At 38.8% G+C, this 23539-nt stretch overlaps 1 protein-coding gene and 1 long non-coding RNA gene across 8 annotated transcripts in view; both read right to left on the bottom strand.

Moving 5' to 3' along the window:
- Positions 1-23539, bottom strand: part of TTC28 (tetratricopeptide repeat domain 28) — a 648175-nt gene that overhangs the window by 375145 nt on the left and 249491 nt on the right. The window lies entirely within an intron of this gene.
- LOC116572504 lies at positions 900-11444 on the bottom strand. Its single transcript, XR_004278369.1, has 3 exons — positions 10139-11444; positions 3786-3788; positions 900-915 (listed from the first exon to the last, which is right to left on the bottom strand). It is a non-coding gene; the product is annotated as an uncharacterized LOC116572504 (long non-coding RNA).

The following is a 23539-nucleotide window of genomic DNA, read 5'->3' as shown; positions in this document are numbered from 1 at the left end:
TGGCTCAGTCGGTTAAGCATCTGCCTGCAGCTCAGGTCATGATGCCAGGGTCCTAGGATCGAGTCCCCCATCAGGCTCCCTGCTCAGTGGGGAGCCTGCTTCTCCCTCTGCCTCTGCCCACCTCACCCCCCCTCCCCGCTCATGCGCTCTCCCTCTCTCTCTCACTCTCTCACTTGCTCTCAAATGAAAAAAAAAATGTTACAGACCTCTAGTAAACGTTTCAGAGTGAAAAGTAACATAGATTGTATTAATGTGAGAGAGAAGAGGAAACTGACTTCTAAACACGGTCTTTTGGAATTGACAGATGATGTCTGGGATTCAGAAAAAATGAGGTCACAGAGATAATAGCCAAGTAGGCTGGGAGGTGCCCAAGAAAGGCTAAAGCAATATGAGGATAACAAAGCTGCTATTTAGTAAGATAAAATAAGGAAAGGGTTTAACTATAGAATTTAGGGGCACCTGGGTGGTCCAGTGGGTTAAAGCCTCTGTCTTTGGCTCAGGTCATGGTCTTGGGGTCCTGGGACCGAGCCCCACGTCAGACTCTCTGCTCACCGGGGAGCTTGCCCCTCCCCCACCTGCCTCTCTGCCTTCTTGTGATCTGTCAAATAAATAAATTTTTTAAAATTTAAAAAATAAATTTAAAAATATATGTATGTATGTATGTATGTATGTATGTATGTATGTAGAGATTAGGATACCCTTATAAGGATGAAAAAATAAATAAATAAATGTCTAGAAGTAGAGAAAAGTAGTGGACTGCCTGGGTGGCTCAGTCGGTTGACTTTGGCCCAGGTCAAGATCCCAGGGTCCTGGGATGGAACCCCGTATCAGGCTCAAGCTCGGGGGAAGCCTGCTTTAAGATTCTCTCTCTCCCCCGACCTTCCCCCTGCTTGCTCGCACTCTCTCTCTCTCTCACTCTCTCTCTAAAATAAATAAATACATGTTCAAAAAAATAGAGAAAAGTAGTAATTTAGTGAACTAGCAAAGAGAGTGAATAAAAGAAAGGGTAGAATCCTTTTCCAATCTTTTCAGAAGAAAAGATTTCTATCTTTAATAATATAAACCTCAATGTACAATTTTTTTCATTAAAAATTCTCCTCACCTTGGATTGAATTAAAACAAAACAAAAAGATAACCAAACAGCTGTTTCTTTTTGTTTTTTAAGATTTTATTTATTTATTTGACAGACAGAGATCACAAGTAGGCAGAGAGGCAGGCAGAGAGAGAGAGAGGAGGAAGCGGGCTTCCCACTGAGCAGAGAGACCAATGCAGGGCTCAATCCCAGGACCCTGGGATCATGACCTGAGCAGAAGGCAGAGGCTTAACCCACTGAGCCACCCAGGTGCCCCCCAAACAGCTGTTTCTAAAACAGTAATCTGGGTATGCTATGTATAAGACTTAATTTTTACTCAATTCTTTTATTTTCATGTTTGTAAAAAAAAAAAAAGTGATGAACTGTAAGCAAGTCTCTTGTAAACTTGGTAAAGTTCAAAATATTCCAATGAATGGGGCGCCTGGGTGGCTCAGTGGGTTAAAGCCTCTGCTTTCGGCTCAGGTCATGATCCCAGGGTCCTGGGATCGAGCCCCGCATCGGGCTCTCTGCTCAGCGGGGAGCCTGCTTCCTCCTCTTTCTGAATGCCTCTCTGCCTACTTGTGATCTCTGTCTGTCAAATAAATAAATAAAATCTTTAAAAAAAAAATATTCCAATGAAAATCTGTCCAGAAGGCATTAGCTTTTTAAACACATTCAGCAAGGAATCCCAGGATGGCTCAGTCGATTAAGGATCTGACTCCTGATTTTAGCTGAAGTCATGATCTCAGGGTTATGAGATCAAGTCCCACATCAGGCTCTGCCGTCAGCAGGGAGTCAGCTGGAAATTCTGTCTCCTGCTCTTTCTCTCTCTGTGGCTCCCCCTTCTCTCTCTCTCAAATAAATAAATCTTTTTTTTTTTTAAACCACATTCAGCAAAACTCCAGATCAAATTCTTCTTCTTTTTTTTTTTTAAAGATTTTATTTATTTATTTGACAGACAGAAATCACAAGTAGGCAGAGAGGCAGGCAGAGAGAGAGAGGAGGAAGCAGGCTCCCCGCTGAGCAGAGAGCCTGACGCAGGGCTCAATCCCAGGACCCTGGGATCATGACCTGAGCTGAAGGCAGAGGCTTTAACCCACTGAGCCACCCAGGCACCCCTAGATCAAATTCTTCTAACAGACTGTAGATAAAAGTAGTTTTATATTTTTATGATACTCTGCCACCCTTAAAATTTTCTCTCAAATCCAGCTGCAGAGTCAATAGCAGTCACACTTGCAGATCCCAGCTATCTGGGGCCAGAAAACCAACTGCAGAGTTATTTAACTCTTAAGGGAAGGCGTTACCACCACAGTTCAGCCATGTTTATCACACTTAGTAATATAAAAGCAAGCTTCCTCTAATAGTCCATTCCCAAAACACACCGTTGAAAAGAATTTGGGTTCAGAAGATCATTTTTATCCATCCTCAGAACCTCAAGAAGAGGCTCTACAAAGAACAGGGCCTCTGCTCCAAGAGCTCATCAGAAAGCAGTGCTCATGAGATAGCACTGTGTTCCTTGACAGCTAAACAAGAACTACAACCTTCCAAAAAATGCACAGGATTAAATGACACCAGCAGGAAGGCACCAGTTTCCCAGCAATGGTTGCAATGTCAGTTTAGTGGCCTTCACATATTGATGCTCTCCATAGTATTAAAGACAGCAAAAGTAATACCTTAAAAAAAAGAACAGTCCCAATCACTGTAGGAACGACAGCTACAACATCTCCTATTAGAGAGTAGAACACAAGTGGAAGCAAATGGAATGCCAGAGTATGTGAGATATGCGAAACAACCAAAACCAAGGTTCTTTGTGGCCAGTCTAAGATCTGGCAAACAGAATCGTAACACACAAGTTTCCAGATCTTGTTCTCCAACAGTTCTAAATCTTGCTGGAGTTTTCTAAACTAAAGCCCCCACATCAATGTTTTTGCCAAAACAAATATTTTAAAGCACTGTAATTTCAAAGTAATAAGAAGAGGACAGTTGCATAAAAGTTATGAGAAGAGATAAGACAAGTTCACAGTTGGGTTGACCAGTCACTACTGACCCTGTTCTAGTTTGAAAGAGAAACTGGGACTTCATAAGTTCTCCCCTCCCACCCTCAAAATATGCCTTGATAAAAGACACGAGCCTGCCTTCAGACATCTGAGGATCTATCATGGAGAAGATGAATGAAGGCTATGCCAGATGGTCAGAATCAATATCTTAGTCCAACCTCGTTACCACTTGATTAGAACTCCAGCAGAATCCCTCAGGAGTTAGAAGGTCTTCCTGCTACTCCTTCTCCACAGCTATTCCTTTCCAGTTCACATTGTGCCATGTAGCCAGAGAGACACAGTAACAGAGAGAAAAGATGAGCACAGTTCTTAACCAGTTTGGAAAACATATCTGGGATGCTCACTGGCTCCTGAACAAAACCAAAGCTCCTTATCTTAGCATACAAGGCCTTCACAGTATGACCCAATCTGTCTCCCCTGCCTCACTGCCTTATAACTTCCCACCAAACTCATTAAAAGCCCACCACAGTGATCTTCTCCACCTACCAGGTAGGCCAGGTGTCTCACAAATCTGTGCCAGATAAACCTTCCCTCCGATCCCTTCTCCATCTGACAAAATGTATCTCCTTGAACAAAATGAACCCTGCTCTCAGGATTCAAGTTTGTTCTTCTATTGATTTCGCAGTTTTCACACATACTGTGCTTTTCTATATTACTTTCTCTTTCTGTGTTCAGGTGATGTTTGGGGACTGAATGGGCAGGGAATGGGGAAGGTAGGCTGCAAGTAGACAGCCATGCAAAAGAGCTGTAGGCAAACATTCTCCATTTAAAATATTTTCTCTAAACCCTGGTTGTCAGCTTTTAAAAAATCATCTCACTTGCTACATTATTTAGATCTTTAACATCTAGAAGCACATTCAGGTGATCTTCTACGAAGAATCTAGATAACAACATGCTTAATTGACTCCTTTAGATCAGACTATTTCCAAGCATCTGATGTATTACTGAAAAACAATGTGAGCTCGATTTTATTTTCATGAAATAGTGGGAGATAAAAATCTTAAAATGCTCTAATGAACTGTAGCACTTATGCTGATCCCAGAAACAGCCTAGAAGGCGGCCACAGGGGTTAAGGAGAATCAATTTTGTTATAGGAAATCTTATTTTAAATGTATAATGCAGAAGGAATGCCTTATACTTCAAAACACCTTGTCAAAATCATTTAGGATGGTAAAGAAACAAATCTATGCTTTCAGAAATTCTGAATTAAGATTGAGGGTTAAAAAAAAAAAACCTGGGTTGGGGCGCCTGGGTGGCTCAGTGGGTTAAGCCTCTGCCTTCGGCTCAGGTCATGATCTCAGGGTCCTGGGATTGAATCCCGCATCGGGCTCTCTGCTCAGCGGGGAGCCTGCTTTCCCCCTCTCTCTCTGCCTGCCTCTCTGCCTGCTTGTGATCTCTCTCTCAAATAAGTGAATAAATAAAAAATCCTTAAAAAAAAAAAAACTGGGTAACATCCCCAACCATCCCCCTGAGCTGTGGTCCCTATCACTTGTGATACTGAGAGCAGAACAAATGAAGGAGAGCTATTTGCTTTGGGTTGTTCAAAAGCAAAGTACAAGGATAGCCAAACAATATAAAAGCCAACACAGATGGGGCGCCTGGGTGGCTCAGTGGGTTAAGCCGCTGCCTTCGGCTCAGGTCATGATCTCAGAGTCCTGGGATCGAGTCCCGCATCGGGCTCTCTGCTCAGCAGAGAGCCTGCTTCCCTCTCTCTCTCTCTGGCTGCCTCTCCGTCTACTTGTGATTCCTCTCTGTCAAATTAATAAATAAAATCTTAAAAAAAAAAAACAGCCAATGCAGAGGTACAAATCCGTGTTATCTTAAGCTTTGAAGGGGATACTATAAGCAATGAGGAGGAAAATAAACCACTGACTAAGCCAAACTCAGAAACAATTCTCTATTTAATTCACTATGAAGCCATTACACATGTCAAAGCTTGGATGAGATTCAATGTTCTTATTTTAACCTATTTCTGTCTATTATTAATATGTCACATCATTGTCTAATATTTTTGTTCTGTGCAACACATCTGAGTAGAGACTTAATTTCTCTCCTAAGTAAAATAAGGACATAAGAGAAAGAAGACTGCACTCTGGCTTGATCTCCTTTGGTCAGAATTCACACCAGGAAATGACCTTTCAGAAACAAACATCGTGCACAGATGCAGCATCATTCTCTAGAGATCAACAGTCAATCTGAAGCTGATCAGACAGTAACTAGGGAGTGCCTGCAGGAAGGAATATTTGAAACATCTGGGATGTTAACGGCACCCCTCTAAAATAATGTAACGTGATGGCAAGTGTAGGAAGAGCCCAACATGTTCTGTTCTGAGAGGACGGTGGTTGTCAGACTATCTAAGGTTTGAGAAGTCGGTTCAGAGTTGAAGACTGCAGCAGAGCTGGCCTGTGGTGGGAAAAACATTCTTGTTAGCGACAAACCACCCAGAGGCAAGTGCTTTGGACACGAAGGGGCAACGCAGACAAACAGGATGCAAAGGAACAAGCGTCTCAAAAGCCAAGGTTATCTGTCCAAATATTTATATTAGTGGGGGAAGAGGGAAGAACTGAAGTGAGGACAGGACAGGGATGTAAGTCTATCTCTGAGGGAGGAAAGGTGAACAAGCAGTGATTTAAGCACAAGTAGAGTAAAACCCTGCTAAGTGTCCAATAAATTTCCATCTGTATGGTTCAAACAATTTCCTGTTTTGTATTGAAATTTCAAGAAATACCTTTCTTTTGAAATAAATGGAGTAATAAGCAATAATCAGTCCAATATTTACAACTTTCAAAAAAAGGTATAATCAGATTGGACAGACTTGATCGATTTACTTTTAATATTTTAATGGCATAATATGTTGAATTATGGCAAAGCCAATGATCTAAACTGTATTCCAGTAAAATAACTTAGACAGGGTCTCAGAGTCTAATTCACAAGCTTAATTAAAATTGGCCTAATATGAACACTGCCAGATGGATTGAAAAGTGGCTCTGAGATCACATAGGAAAATGATAAAGGAAAATATGTCAAATGGGAGGAGGGTCTGCTGCATATGCCAGGGTTGGTATCAGGTCTAAGTTTAATTAACACACTCCCTAAATGACAAGAGAAAAATAAGATAATATCAGATAGACGGAATTCCCTTGAGATAAATAAGAAAAATTTTAAGCAAAGAAATAATTACAGAAAAGTGGAGCCTATCCTTTGGAAGTCACACAGATAAGCAATTACCATTTTTATTAGAAAAAATAATATACATGGTACACATTTAAAGAAAAATCTATTATTTTGTTCAATCAGAATGAAACATATGTTCAATGTGAGTCTAGAACTATGGGGAAATCACATTTGAAAATTAATATAAAGCAGTTTAAATAGAGATTTACTTATAATAGACCATAGTGACCACAACGTAAATATGATCTGAAACTCCCTTTTACAGAAATTATAATAATGTATTGCTTTACAGTTCCCAAATGCTTTCACATATATTATCCCTCAAGACCCTCATAACAGCCCTCTGAGACAGGCAAGGTTCCTTATCCAATTTTACAGATAAGAAGCCTGAGGCTTTGCATGGGTACATAATGTGCCTGTGATCACATAGCTAGGACGTAGAAGAAATGCCAGCAAACCTCAATTTGCTGACTTCTATTTCAATGAAAGGAAAGGGATAACATCACTGGGAAAAAAAGCTAATGCTAACTACAGTTGTAAATCTTCCTTCAATGCTTTATCAGGCACTTCAGCCTCTAAACTGGGCAAAATCCAAATAATGATGTAACTTATTAAAAGGGCCAAAATAATTTCAAAAAAAAAAATCTTTAAAATATAAAATGCACATATTTTCCAACCAATTTTGCAAACTTCAATAAAAAACTTAAGAATGTATATATTTACAAAGGCACAGACTTTTGGAAAAGTCCTTGAGAAAGGAGGACTTAAAAGCTTTCTTTTAAAGAAGTTCCAACATTTCAAGATTAAAATATGAATTTTCCTAAATATCTCCGTATGAAAGAAGACTCTATAAATTGCCTGATTTTTTTCTCTGTGCAAGTATACAGAACTTCAAAAACCACATCGGAGGGATGGCTGGGTGGCTCAGTCGGTTAATCACCCAACTCTGGATTTCAATTGAGGTCATGATTTCGGGGTTATAAGGTCAAGCCCCATGTGGGGCTCCGCACTCAGTGTGGAGCCTACTTAAGATTCTCTGTCTCCCCTTCTCTATCCCTCTCCCCCCTCTAAAAAAACCACACTGGAGAGGCCAATCTCCGTGGTTTTAAGGAGTCTGTTCAATAGTCTTATTCTCCAACTCTAGCTCTGTTCGTTTCAGCATACTAGATCCTAATAGTCTCTGGATCAACTGATTATTTTTCCTTTACCCTTTCAAAGATTTCCTCTTAGCAAAGATATTCATTAACTGAGAGTATATTAGAAGAAAATATACTAGTAGAATCATAATTTCCTACAAAATTCCAAACAGTCCCAGCAGGCAATGCCCCTCCATGTGTCAATCTGAGGCGAGAGATTAATTAATTATTTTAACATGATGTGGTCATTGCATACTGAATACAAACTCCACAACCTCTACATCTAAAGAACTTTTAATTTGCTGGAGACAAACCAGAGGAAGATTTGCCAAGCTGCAAAACGGAACTTTTTGTTGTTGTTGTTACACTGCTAGAATATTCTTTTCTTATGTCCATCAATCTTACTACTTCGATAAAACATGACAACTTAGGGTGAGCTCCAGCAACGTGGCTTTGGCTTAGTTTCACCACTCCAAGGTTTTAAGTTATCCCTACAAATCCTCATGAACCACTTGGGAAAGCACAGCACACAACACTGAAGCAAAAGGCTGGGTGAATTAGTAACATACTCTACAAAGAGAGCTGGGAACATTCAAACCAAAGAAGAAGACTGCAACGAAAGGCAAGATTTAGAACTCCTATGATAAAACATCATGACATCAATTCAATCAATGGATATTCAGTGAGTACCTTCTCTCTATATAAAGGACACATTCATGGAAAATGGCACATCCATAGCATAGCCATAATATTAATAACTTTCCAAAAAGCAATTTTTCAAAGCAGTTTCTTTTAACATAGTCACTTTTTCCCCAAGTTTGGACAAAATTCAGAAACAGACATTTGCTTCACAATTCCAATGAGAAGTACCTTATGTTGACATGAACCTTAGCAAAAAGAATGGACTCACTGTCTTCTATGTTGGAAAGAAATTCTAAAAAGGCAGACGACATATGGCTGACTTAGATGACTCAGGAATTTATAAGATTTAGATTTTATCTACCTACCAAACACTGTGGTAGACATGTTCACATAGTTTCATTACCAAGGCATATGCACATGCATTTTCATTACATTAGTAAGTTACAATACCCCAAGTCAAGCTGCCTGACAGAAAAATGGCATAATGTTTGATTACTAATCTACATAACAGGAAAAGCTACAGAAACCCAACAGTTCTGAGCCTGAAACCTCAAGACCTCTCACTACATAGATGAGGACAGTTGGTATGACTCTTAACCCAGGAATGACTGTGGCTTTGGAAATACTAGCTATCTCTGCTCTGAATGGTACTACTCTATGGTTTCTCTAAAATCCAAGGAACCTCTGACAGTACTCCCAACACACTAAGACACAGATCTTTTACCTTTTATCTGACTGCAACTTGGAAAACCCAGTTTTAAACAGGACACAGGTGTTTAAAACTGGAAGCACAATGGAGGCAATCTCTCAAGATCTGAGTAAAGAAGAATTAAGAGGGAAAACCTTCAGAAGACAGTAATTGGGCCATTGGAGTTTCTTCTCACTAATTATCCCAGAGTGGCCATTAGCTATGTAACCAAGGAGGAAAGTGTGTCAGACTTCAGCGAAGCTGTGTCTTCAGCATCTTATGGAATGCACCCTAAAGCCACTGTGTAATTAACTGCCAGGAAAATGCTGAGCGAGTAGAATAAAGAAGCTATAACAAATCAAATAATACTGCACAGTTCAACCCCCAATGACAGCAGTTGAACTGCTTAGAACTTCAAAATACTCATAAGCATCCATTCCCTTTTCAGAATCTAGAGAAAACAGATTTTTGGTTGAGTGAAGAAACAAGCAAAAATGCAGGTTACAAAGAGGCTTAACATTAAAGAAATTTTCAGCAATAGGATTTGCTTTATCTAGCTGCCTTTCATAATGTTATAGGAACATCGCTATCAGTGATGCTCAAAGCAAGGGCTACAAGGAACCTGCAGGGCTTTTCCAAAAATCTAAGAGCATTTCATACTACAGTCAAAAACAGAGAGAACAGACCAAACAAAACAAAGAAACCAACAAAAAAGGGTGAGTCCCTTGGAAGAATTTATTGTGGAGTACTCTCCAATACAACCTTAAATTTTTTTAGTACATTTCTAACTATTCAACACATATTTATTGCGCACTTATGAACCGATAGCTAAGAATAAACTCCAATTCAACTTGAACATTGAAACTTCAAGGATCAAATAACTAAGCATAGAATGAAATAAAACATGTCTATTTGTTTTATTCCAATTTGGGAACTTGGGAATGAAAGGAGGAAGACTGTATTTTTAGTGAGCAATAAAAGCTCATGAGGAAGGCTACCTTCCAAACCTGGCTGGACAGAATCAAGAGAATTTAAAGTCTTGAACTTGAACCCTACCCAAGACTTACTGAGACAGACAGTCTAAGAGCAGAGTCTAGAAACCTGTAGTTTTTAAGACTCCTAGGCCTAGATAATTACAATGACCACCCAAGTTTAGGAATCACCATTATATTGGATATTTTGTCTCTCTTAAAGAATGAAGAAGCTAAACAACCTCTATTAAATAAACACAGAATCATAACTAAGAATTCGATATGACTATTTGAAGTTACAGTTCCTCACTGTCTCTACATTTCCCTTTTGCAAACTCATTACTTAGAAAAATGAACATCATTTTTTAAAATACTTTCCCCTCTCCCTCCATATTCACTTGTTGAAATTCTACTCATTTTTCATGAGAAATTAAAATGCTATTTCTTCCAAGGAGTCTTCTCTCTGATCCCTGGCAGGACTTGTTTCCTCCCCCATGTTCCACAGTACTTTATAGTAGGTTTCTTATAATCTTCCTTATATTACACTAGCTTGTTTGCATTAGTCAAGAAGTTAAACTCTTTAACAGATGGAACCTCCTCTATTAAGATATACCTACTGAGAACCTCTATTTCTACTCCAGCATTTAATTCCTGCGCAAAGCTGATATTCTGAACATATTTGTTTAACTGAATTAAACTCACAAACCAGAAGAGATCTTAAGTCTTTTCTTACTGTCTGACAGCATTATTAAGAAACCCAGTTGACTTAGTTTTTCTTACTGAAAAGATGTTGTAAATAGCAAAGCAACATTCTAAATAAGAAAACAATGGTATGTCAGCATTCTGATTAAACTTGAGCACTCAAGTATGAGCAAACTGACCATGACAAAACAAGAAAACAAAAAAATCTGTTTACTTTACTTTAAATAAAATCTCAGAGTCACATTCTCAGTATAAAATTGCACAGTTTCTCTGTTTTACTTTACTTCTTCCAAGTATTATAAATACCCAGAGAGCTGAGAATGTTATTTTCTCAGTAGCAGCTCTAAAATGAAAATGAGATTCAGTGCATTTCCAAGGAAAAGAACTACAGATGATTACTAAGTAAAAGGAAAATGTTCCCAAATCCATATTACAGGATATTAATTTACAGGTTTATTGAAGTTGAGCATTCAAGCTACCCAGCTTATCATGAAAGGCTGATTTATTTCATATAAGGTAAGCTTCATTCTGAAAAGTTTCATCTTTGATTCTCTGGAAGCTGCTACTGGTGTTTGTACAGCCCTTGTCATCACTCCAGATGACTACTGATTGACAGGACTAATAGATTTTGTTTTAATTGTAAAAGAAGACAGATGAAAGCTTTTGGCTGGATGACTAACTGCTCATCTTGAGTAATAAACATGCTTATTTCTCTCCCTCCATATTAAAAATCTATTTTTAATTCACTATTAACAAATAAGTAGGATTTTAATTTTTAAAAATGCATGAGTAGAATACAAAAGTTCAAGTGTATTTATTTGAAACACCAATTTTATTTTTCTACTTTGAGAGCAATTCAAAATTACTAAATATAAAACCAGGTGAAAGTTTAGTACTTTTCTGGTAGTTTCTCTTCTCTGCAGCTCTGTAATTCCCGAAATCACACTTAAAAGTAGAGGGGCACCTGGCTGGCTCCCCTGGTAGAGCATGCAACTCCTGCTCTTGGGGTTGTAAGTTGGAGCACAACATTGGGTATAGAGATTACTTTAAAAAAAAAAAAATCTTAAAAAGAGAGAGAGAGAGATTTGAAAGAAAAAGCACATGCTTTACTCTGACCTTCTGGTTATCTCTTTTTTCTCCCCAAGCAGTTGAAAGAAACCAACTCTCCTGTTTTCAGAGTCAAAAAAACAATAAATACAACATTAAAACACAATTTTAGCTGAGAAAATACAGTAGAGGTTTTCCTTCTTTTTTTTTTAATTTTTTTTAAAAGATTTTATTTATTTATTTGAGAGAGAGAGACAGTGAGAGAGAGCATAAGCGAGGAGAAGGTCAGAGGGAGAAGCAGACTCCCCATGGAGCCAGGAGCCTGATGCGGGACTTGATCCCAGGACTCCGGGATCATGACCTGAGCTGAAGGCAGTCGTCCAACCAACTGAGCCACCCAGGCATCCCGGTTTTCCTTCTTTTTATTACATTTATTATTAATTGATGTATGTTCAAATGCATAATGCCATATTTCACCCCACAACTATACATATTTATGACTGACCAAATAAAAAGTTCCATACCATTAAAAAGGCATAAGAAAGACTTTATTCTGGGGCGCCTGGGTGGCTCAGTGGGTTAAAGCCTCTGCCTTCGGCTCGGGTCGTGATCCCGGGGTCCTGGGATCGAGCCCCATATCGGGCTCTCTGTTCAGCAGGGAGCCTGCTTTCCTCTATCTCTGCCTGACTCTCTGCCTACAGTGATCTCTGTCTGTCAAATAAATAAATAAAATCTTTAAAAAAAAAAAAAAAAAGAAAAGAAAGACTTTATTCTTCTACAGAGTTGCAACCTGCAGAGGCTAGAGCAATTGGTTAATATTGGTTATTATTAACCAACAACAAAGCATACAGCAAAAAGGCACAATGTATCTGGTTTACCTGACAAGCAATCTGTAAAGATGCTATATGACCTCTAATTCGGTTCCCATGTATTTTTAAGTACTTCTTTCTACTTTCTTCCTTGCTTTTGTCCTATATCACCTAACTATAAAAAAGAGTTTGACATATCCTCTTTTGTTCCTTCCTTCTATGTGCATATCCCAAAACATCTTAAAAGACACTTTGTCCTTCAAAATTAAATAAAGTTTCAGCCCTGGAAAATTGATTTGTCCCAATCTAGGAAAATATAAATCATAGCAAACCCTTTAAAATGAATTGTTTTGGGGGTTCAGAAGTCAAGATGGTGGAGGAGTTGCAGACTGAGATGTCATCAGTCGCAGTTCAGCTAGATAGTTATCAAACCATTCCAAACACCTACAAACCCAGCAGGAGATCAAAGAGAAGAAGAGCAGCAATTCTAGAAACAGAAAATCGAATACTTTCTGAAAGGTAGGACATGTAGAGAAGTGAATTCGAAGCCATGGGAAGATAGATCACAGGAGGAGGGGCCGGCTCCCTGCAAGTGGTGGAGCAACAGAGCACAAAATCCGAACTTTTAGGAGGGCCTGGGTGGCTCAGTGGGTTGGGCTGCTGCCTTCCTGGGATCGAGTCCCGCATCGGGCTCTCTGCTCGGCGGGGAGCCTGCTTCCTCCTCTCTCTCTCTCTGCCTACTTGTGATCTCTCTCTGTCAAGTGGGTGAATGAAATCTTTTAAAAAAAAAAAATCCGAACTTTTAGAAGTCTGCTCCATGGACAGACATTGCTCCAGAGGCTAAGCGTGGGTGGAGACCTCGCGGGGACAGTGTGGTCTCAGGTTCCGCGGGGTCACATAAGGTAGGGGTTGTCTGAGTAGCAGAGCTTGCAGATATCAGAGCGGGGAAGCCGACTATAGAGACGGAGCTGAGGAGTGAGCTTTCAGCTGGGGGTTACCTTAAACTGTGATCCATGGCACAGTCCGACCACTGCTCTTTGAGCAGGGATCCCCACAAGTGGTAGACTGGGTAAGACCCACAAGCAGGAATCTGGGGGTTTGAAGACTCCAAACAGGGATGTGTGCCAGAGACATAAACACTCGGTCATAGGCAGGGTGAGCTCAGAGTGCGGGCAGAGACCAGGGAGACAAGAGTGATTGACTGATTTTCTCTGAGCGTGCATTGAGGAGTGGGGCCCCAAGCTCTTGGCTCCTCTGGGCCAGAGTTTGGGAGGCCACCATTTTCATTCCCATCCTCCAGAGCTCTATGGAAAGTATTCAGGGAACAAAAGCTCCCAAGAGCGAACCCAACCAGATTACTTAGCCTGGCCGCTGGGGAGGGCAGCACAATTCCACCTCAGGCAAAGACATTTGAGAGTCTCTACAACAGGCCCCTCCCCCAGAAGATCAACAAGAACCACCAGCCAAGACCAAGTTCACTGATCAAGGAAAACAGTGGAATTCCAGAGGAGGGGAAAGCAAAGCATGGAATTCATGGCTTTCTCCCCATGATTCTCTAGTCTTGCAAAGTTAATTAAATTTTTTTAATTTTATATTTTTTTATTCTAACGTTTTTTAACTTTTCTTCTTTCCTCTTTTAATGTTTTTTAGTTTATCTTAACAATACCATTCTTAAAAAAATCTTTTAAAACTTCCATTATTATAGATATATCCTTCATTGTATCTAATTTTTTGTATACATACAGGGATTGTTCTTTAAAAAAAAATTCTGGGATATAATTTCTTCTAATAGATCAAAATATACCCTAAATCTAGTACAGGGCTTTGGTCTAGTCTCCAGCCTGAACAAATTCTCTCCACTTTTTTTTTCTTTCTTTTTCCACCCAACATATCTTATCAATTCCTTTTTTAGAATTTTTTTTAAACTTTCATCGTTATAGTCATATTCCATCCCCTCATCATGTTTACCCTTATTTTTGAATATAGTATGTAGTTTCTTCTAAGAGACCAAAATACACCCAAAATCAAGTGGGTGGCTCATTCTATTCACCAGTCTAATATATATACATACACACACACACACACACACATAAAACTTAAAAAGATACATATCTTTTTAAATTTTATTTTAAATTTTTTAAAAATTTCTTTCTACCCCCTTTTTTCTCACCCCAATTTGGTATCTCTTCTGATTTGGTTAGCATACATTTTTTCTGGGATCTTGGCCACCCCTTTAGTATTTTATTCTCTTGTTCATATATTCTTATCTGGATAAAATGACAAGACAGAAAAACTTACCACAAAAAAAAAAAGAAGAGGCAGTACCAAAGGCTAGGGACTTAATCAATACGGACATTGGTAATATGTCAGATCTAGAGTTCAGAATGACGATTCTCAAGGTGCTACATGGGCTCAGAAAAGGCATGGAAGATATTAAAGAAACCCTTTCTGGAGAAATAAAAGCCCTTTCTGGAGAAAAAAGAAAAAAAAAAGAACTAAAATCTAACCAAGCTGAAATTTAAAAAGCTATTAATGAGGTGCAACCAAAAATGGAGGCTCTTACTGCTAGGATAAATGAGGCAGAAGAGAGAATTAGTGATCTAGAAGACCAAACGACGGAGAATAAGGAAGCTGAGCAAAGAGAGACAAACAACTATTGGACCATGAGGGGAGAATTTGAGAGAGAAGTGATACCATAAGATGAAAGAATATTAGAATAATGGGAATTCCAGAAGAAGAAGAGAAAGGTGGGCAGAAGGTATATTGGAGTGAATTATAGTAGAGAATTTCCCTAATATGGCAAAGGGAACAAACATCAAAATCCAGGAGGCACCGAGAACCCACCCTCAAAATCAATAAAAATGGGTCCACACCCCATCATCTAATAGTAAAACTAACAAGTCTTAGTGACAAAGAGAAAATCCTGAAAGCAGCTTGAAACAAGAAGTCTGTAACATACAATGGTAAAAATATTAGATTGGCAGCAGATTTATCCACAAAGACCTGGCAGGCCAGAAAAAACTGGCATGATCATGATACATTCAGAGCACTAAATGAGAAAAACATGCAGCCAAGAATACTATCTCTAGCTAGGCTATCACTGAAAATAGAAAGAGAGATAAAAAGCTTCCAGGACAAACAAAAACTAAAAGAATTTGTAAACACCAAAACAGCCCTGAAGAAAATATTGAAAGGGGTCCTCTAAGCAAAAAGAGAGCCTAAAAGTAGTAGACCGAAAAAGAAAAAGAGACAATATACAGTAACAGTCACCTTACAGGCAATACAATGGCACTATATTAATGGTAATTAATGGTAACTAAATAATAGTTTATTGAAAAGTTTAAAAACTAAAAATAGTTTATTGAAAATAATAGTTTATTGAAAAGTTGGGGCTAAATGCCCCAATTAAATGCCCAATTAAAAGACACAGGGTATCAGAATGCATAAAAAAACAAAACCCATCAATATGCTGTCTACAAAAAAGCCATTGTAGATCTAAAGACACCTCCAAATTTAAAGTGAGGGGGTGGAAAACAATTTACCATGCTAATGGAAATCAAAAGAAAGCTAGGGTGGCAATCCTTAAATCAGATAAATTAGATTTTAAGCCAAAGACTATAAGAAGGGATGAGGAAGGACACTATATCATACTCAAAGGGTCTGTCCAACAAGAAGATTTAATAATTTTGAATATCTATGCCCATAATATGGGAGCAGCCCACTATGTAAACCAATTAATAAAAGCAAAGAAACACATCAACAATAATACAATAATAGTAGGGGACTTTAACACCCTCCTCACCGAAATGGACAGATCATCCAAGTGAAAGATCAACAAGGAAATAAAGGCCTGAGATTACACACTGGACCAGATGGACATCACGGATATATTCAGAACATTCCATCCCAAAGCAACAGAATACACATTCTTCTCTAGTGCACATAGATTCTCCAGAATAGATCACATCCTGGGTCACGAATCAGGTCTCAACTGATATCAAAAGGCTGGGATCATTCCCTGCATATTTTCAGACCACAATGCTCTGAAGCTACAACTAAATCACAAGAGAAAAGTTGGAAAGTACCCAAATACATGGAGGCTATACAGCATCCTACTAAAGAAACAATGGGTCAGCCAGGAAATTAAAGAAGATTTGAAAAAATTCATGGAAACAAATGATAATGAAAACACAACTGTTCAAAACCTGTGGCACACAGCAAAGGCAGTTGTGAGAGGAAAGTATTGTAAGGGCCTATTTAGCCAGAGTGATTCCATCCGGTTGGTTAAACAGTGATTTTGTTGTTTATGCAGTAAAACTTAAACTGACCCTCCCCCCCCAGGGGAACTTACTTAAAAGCAAGTCCTGGAAACCAGTAGAATACGGTCGACCAGTGCCTGCTAACAGAGCCCAAATGCAGGGATGAGTTGGGCCAGGTGGAGACATCCGATCAGTAAAGCACGTATACTGTCTCCCTAGCTACCAAGGAGTGTGGGTCCCACCTTTTGGGCACCAATTCTGACCAAGGTGACAGGCTAGTTCAAATAGCCATCATGGGGTGAATTGTAATTCAACTGGCCACTGTATATGGCCAGGCTCAACCACACGGCCTTTGCTCTATAAAAGTTAGTCTGTGAGGCTGGGAGGGGTCGCCCTCTCTGTAAGAGGCGGCCCTGAACAATTGGTTTGATTCTCGATGCTTGGCGCAAAATAAAGCTTTGCTTGACCTTCACTTTGTATTAGTCTCACTCCTTTGATCACGAACCTATCATTGGGGGACCTAACAGTACATAGCGATACAAGCCTTTCTCAAGAAACAAGAAAGGGGGACACCTGGGTAGCTCAGTTGGTTAAGCAGCTGCCTTCGGCTCAGGTCATGATCCCAGCATCCTGGGATCAAGTCCCACATCAGGCTCCTTGCTCAGCAGGGAGCCTGCTTCTCCCTCTGCCTCTGCCTGTCATTCTGTCTGCCTGTGCTTGCTCTCTCTCCCTCTTTCTCTCTGATAAATAAATAAAATCTTTAAAAAAAAAAAAAAAGAAACAAGAAAGGTCTCAAGTACACAACCTAACCCTACACCTAAAGGAGCTGGAGAATGAACAGCAAAGAAAGCCTAAATCCAGCAGAAGAGAAATAATAAAAATCAAGCAGAAATCAATGAAATAGAAACAAACAAACAAAAAAAAAAGCAGTAGAACAAATCAACGATACTAGGAGCTGGTTCTTTGAAAGAATTAATAAGATTGACAAACCCCTGGCAAGACTTATAGAAACAAAAGAGAAAGGACCCAAATAAATAAAATCATGAACGAAAGAGGAGAGATCACAACCAACACCAAAGAAAGATAAACAATTATAAGAACATATAATGAGCAACTATACGCCAGCAAATCTGACAATCTGGAAGAAATGGATGCATTCCTAGAGAGGTATAAACCACCAAAACGGAACCAGGAAGAAATAGAAAACCTGAACAGACCCATAGTCAGTAAGGAGATTGAAGCAGTCATCAAAATTCTCCCCAAAAACAAGAGCCCAGGGCCAGACAACTTCCCAGGGGAATTCTACCAAACATTTAAAGAAGAATTAACACCTATTCTCTTGAAACTGTTCCAAAAAATAGAAACAGAAGGAAAACTTCCAAACTCATTTTATGAGGCCAGCATTACCTTGATCCCAAAACCAAAGACTGCATCAAAAAAGAGAATTAGAGACCAATATCCTTGATGAATACAGATGCAAAAATTCTCACCAAACTACTAGCCAATAGGATCCAACAGTACATTAAAAGGATTATTCACTACAACCAATGGGATTTATTCCAGGGCTGCAAGGTTGGTTCAACATCCACAAATCAATCAATGTGATACAATACATTAATAAAAGAAAGAACAAGAAACATATGATACTCTCAATAGATGCTGAAAAAGCATTTGACAAAGTACAGCATCCTTTCAAAACTCTTCACGGTGTAGGGATAGAGGGTACATTCCTCAATATCATCAAAGCCATCTATAAAAAACCCACAGCGAGTATCATTCTCTATGGAGAAAAACAGAGCTTTTCTGCTAAGGTCAGGAACGAGGCAGGGATGTCCATTATCACCACTGCTATTCAACATAGTACTAGAAGTCCTAGCTTCAGCAATCAGACAACAAAAAGAAATTAAAGGCATCCAAATCAAGAAGAGATCAAACTACCACTCTTTGCAGATGATATGATACTTTATATGGAAAACCCAAAAGACTTCACTTCAAATCTGCTAGAACTTGTATAGAAATTCAGTAGTGTCAGTATATAAAATCAATGCACAGAAATCAGTTGCATTTCTATGCACCAACAATAAGACAGAAGAAAGAGAAATTAAGGAGTCGATCCCATTTACAATTGTACACAAAACCATAAGATACCTAGGAATAAACCTAACCAAAGAGTCAAAGAATCTATACTCAGAAAACTATAAAGTACTCATGAAAGAAATTGAGGAAGACACAAAGAAATGGAAAAATGTTCCATGCTCATGGACTGAAAGAACAAATACTATGAAAATGTCTATGCCACCTAAAGCAATCTACATGTGTAATGCAATTCCCATCAAAATACCATCAATTTTTTTCAAAGAAATGGAGCAAATAATCCTAAAATTTATATGGATCCAGAAAAGACCCCAAATAGGCAGAGGAATGTTGAAAAAGAAAGCCAAAGTTGGTGACATCACAATTCCAGACCTCAAGCTCTATTACAAAGCTGCCATCATCAAGTCAGTATGGTACTGGCACAAAAACAGACACATAGGTCAATGGAACAGAACAGAGAGCCCAGAAATAGACCCTCAACTCTATGGTCAACTAATCTTCAACAAAGCAGGAAAGAATGTCCAATGAAAGAAAGACAGTCTCTTCAACAAATCTTGTTGGGAAAATTGGACAGCTATATGCAGAAAAATGAAACTGGACCATTTCCTTACACCACACACAAAAATAGACTCAAAATGATGACGGACCTCAATGTGAAAGGAATCCATTAAAATCCTTAAGGAGAACACAGGCAGCAACCTCTTCCACCTCACCGCAGTAGCTTCTTCCTAGAAACATCGCCAAAGGCAAGGCAAGCAAGGGCAAAATGAACTATTGAGATTTCATCAAGATCAAAAGATTTTGCATAGCAAAGGAAACAGTCAACAAAAACAAAAGACAACTGGTAGAATGGGAGAAGATATTTGCAAATGACTTATCACATAAAGGGCTAGTATCCAAAATCTATAAAGGACTCAGCAAACTCAACACCCAAAGAACAAATATTCCAATCAAGAAATGGGCAGAGGATATGAACAAACATTTCTGCAAAGAAGACATCCAGATGGCCAACAGACCCATGAAAAAGTGGTCCACATCACTAGGCATCAAGGAAAAACAAATCAAAAAACTGAGATACCACTTCACGCCAGTCAGAATGGCTAAAATTAACAAGTCAGGAAACAAGAGAAGCTGGCGAGGATGCAAAGAAAAGGAAACCCTCTTATACTGTTGGTGGGAATGTAAGCTGGTGCAGCCACTCTGGAAAACAGCATGGAGGTTCTTCAAAAAGTTGAAAATAGAGCCACCCTATAACCCAGCAATTGCACTACTGGGTATTTACCCTAAAGATACAAATGTAGTGATCCGAAGGGGCACGTGCACCTGAACGTTTATAGCAGCAATGTCCACAATAGCCAAACTATGGAAAGAACCTAGATGTCCATCAACAGATGAATGGATAAAGAAGATGTGGTGTATATATACAATGGAATACTATATAGCCATCAAAAGAAATGAAATCTTGTCATTTGCGACAACATGGATGGAACTAGAGGGTATTATGCAGAGCGAAATAAGTCAATCGGAGAAAGACAATTATCATATGATCTCCCTGATATGAGGAAGCAGAGAGGTAAAGTGGGGGGTTTGAGGGGTAGGGAAGGAAAAAAATTAAAGTGGGATCAGGAGGGAGATAAACCATAAGAGACTCTTAATCTCAGAAAATAAACTGAGGGTTGCCGGGGGGAGGGAGGTATGGAGAGAGTGGTTGGGTAATGGACATTGGGGAGGGTATGTGCTATGATTAATGCTGTGAAGTGTGTAAGCCTTATGATTCACAGACCTGTACCCCTGAAACAAATAATACATTACACGTTAATTAAAAAAAAATACATTAAAAAAAAAGAATTGTTTTGGTTCCATTTTACAGGGTAATTTAATGATTTCTTAAAAAAAAAATTACAAAGAAGCACATCATCAAAAGAAATAGGAGTCCAAAAGAGGTACATCATATCTCTCTGATGACTAATGAGATTGGAATATTTTTTCCATATATATTAGCAATATTTATCAAGTTATGGCTAATTATCTACTTAAAGAAGAAATATCATTTACACAAGAACTGATGAAATTATATAGTTGTTTAAGGCATTTAACAAAATGCCTATGGTTGCTATCGCAAATCAGGAAGAGCTATAATAAGTACATAGTGAAGGGGAAAAAAAGAGCAAGAAATGTGGTCTAATGTATAATCTTTAAAGATTTTTTTTCTTTATTTATCTGACAGAGATCACAAGTAGGCAGAGAGACAGGCAGAGAGAGAGGAGGAAGCAGGCTCCCTGCAGAGCAGAGAGCCCGATGCGGGCCTCGATCCCAGGACCCTGGGATCATGACCTGAGCTGAAGGCAGAGGCTTAACCCACTGAGCCACCCAGGTGCCCCTAATACATAATCTTTAAACAGATTCATTGGGGATGTTATGATCTTCACTTGTATTTCTCTTAAAAATAATCATTGGAATTTTTAAAGAGGAAAGGAGAGGAGTAAATGAATAGAAGTATCTCTGGTAAGTCCACAAAGCACCAAATGTTATATTCAACGCAAAAATAATAATAATGTAGAGCTCAAGAACATGAAAAGAAAGTAGTCTTCCTCTCACTTTAAATCTGAATGCCCTTTCTGCTAAATGGCTTTGATGAGCAGTAAGCAGGGGAAGGAGGGTTATATACAAATGGGCAAACATACATCCTTATGATTCAGAGGAATTCAGAGGGATTCAGAGGTTAATGGTCAAAAGCTGCTTTTGGAACCATGTAATTCAACACCACGAACACATTTTTTTCATATGTAATTTAAAATCTCATATATCTCTAAATTCTTAGTCCATACCTTTTGCCATCCAATAACATTAAATAAGTTTTATCCTTGCCTCTATAAGAGGCTTGAAAGCATTTTAAAACTCAGGAAGCCCTTATTTCATAAATACTAAAAGTCTAATTTTTATTTTAAAATCAATTATATATATATTTTTAAATATATTGTTAACATTAACAACTTCTATCGATGGATAATACAAATTACTTACTTGTATTATCATTTGCTCATTTCCAGTCTTCACTCAAAATACCAAAAGCACAGGTCAGTTTTTTTTTTTAATGAAGAAAATATAGCTATTACATACCATGTATCTGAGATAAAAAAGATTCTAGATTAACAGTCAAAAACTTGAAACTGCTACAGATCCCTGATATTCCTAAAGACCTCTGAATCATTCCAACTCCCCTGCAAAATTCACTAAGATATGACTGAAAATTTTAGATAACCCTTTTCAGACCCTCAATGGTTCTATAAATACTGGACTAAAAGAATTTATGAGGCAATTAAAATAAATTCTGCCATGCAAATAAACTCTGAAGTCCATTAAGTTCCATCATTATAGGAACAACATTAACCTCACCTGTCTGTGCAAAACCAGAGCAAGGCTTCCAAGTGCTGATGATGGCCACTGGATAGCACACAGGCATTGTAAGGAAGAGGAGGATGGAGGACACTGCATAGCAGGGAGGAGGCAGGGGACACTAGCAGTAATGCAAATGTGTATTGTAAAGAGGTTAACATGAAGTTGCTGGGTAGCCAGTTACACTCTCCTATGAACTTAAGCAACTCACAGGTGACAGACACATGGTCCACTGTGTGCTTTATCAAGATCACAGATTATCATTCTTTGGGATCACTAGAGCAATTTAAACTTGGATGTTGAATGTTACATCTGGAAATGCCAGGCTCTTTGGTATATTTAACTCATGTAAAAGTAACCTTATGAAATAAGTTGGAAAAATACCTAATAAAATAACTACATATGAAAAGATGCAATGAAAGGTTGTTCTTGCATTCATTTAACAGATGCTGCATTAAACTTTAGAAAATATGACTAAGGGGCACCTGGGTGGCTCTGTGGGTTAAGTGTCCAACTCTTGATTTCAGTGCAAGTCATGATCTCGGGGTCGTGAGACTGAGCCTGGTGTTCAGCTCTGCACTCAGTATGGAATCTGCTTAAGATTCTCTCCCTCTCTCTCTGCCCCTCCCCCACTGCATGTGCACACTCTCTCAAAAGAGAGAAAAAAAAGTAAGAAAATATGACTAAGACCGAAAGAAATACATTTTCCTGATTATCATTTTTTTAGTACTATTTATATCAAGGAATACAGGAAATTAGGCTCTTACTAGTTACACCCATCATGTTTTACACTCCCACAATAAACAAACAAGTATTAAACAAATGTGTTCTAGTGTTTCACACCTTCCTGTTTCTGCCTATAATGCTGCATAGGTTTTTCTGTCTGAAACAAAACCTTCTGCAAAGGTGGGAAACCTCTATTTCCCTCAAGATTCCATTCAGGGGCACCTGGGTGGCTCAGTGGGTTAAAGCCTCTGCCTTCAGCTCAGATCATGACCTCAGGGTCCTGGGATTGAGTCCCGCATCGGGCTCTCTGTTCCACAGGGAGCCTGCTTCCTCTTCTCTCTCTCTCTGCCTCTCTGTCTACTGGTGATCTCTGTCAAATAAATAAATAAAATCTTAAATAAATAAATAAATAAATTCCATTCTCAGTGGTCCCATATTTGTAGTATATACTTTCATTAAAATACTTAGAACAGGGGGCACCTGGGTGGCTCAGTGGGTTAAGCCTCTGCCTTCAGCTCAGGTCATGATCTCAGGATACTGGGATCGAGCCCCATATCGAGCTCTCTGCTCAGCAGGGAGTCTGCTTCCCCCTCTCTCTCTGCCTGCTGCTCTGCCTACTTGTGATCTCTCTCTCTCTCTCTCTGTGTCAAATAAATAAATAAAAATCTTAAAAAAAAAATACTGAGAACACTGTATTATAATTAGATAGTAATATATGCTTCCCAACTACGCCCTGGCAGAAATTTTGCCTTTTTAGGTCATTTTG

Source organism: Mustela erminea, chromosome 13 (genome assembly GCF_009829155.1).
Source record: "Mustela erminea isolate mMusErm1 chromosome 13, mMusErm1.Pri, whole genome shotgun sequence".
Classification (NCBI taxonomy): domain Eukaryota; kingdom Metazoa; phylum Chordata; class Mammalia; order Carnivora; family Mustelidae; genus Mustela; species Mustela erminea.
Note: the sequence above shows the minus strand (reverse complement) of the source record. Positions and strands in the feature narration are given on the sequence as shown.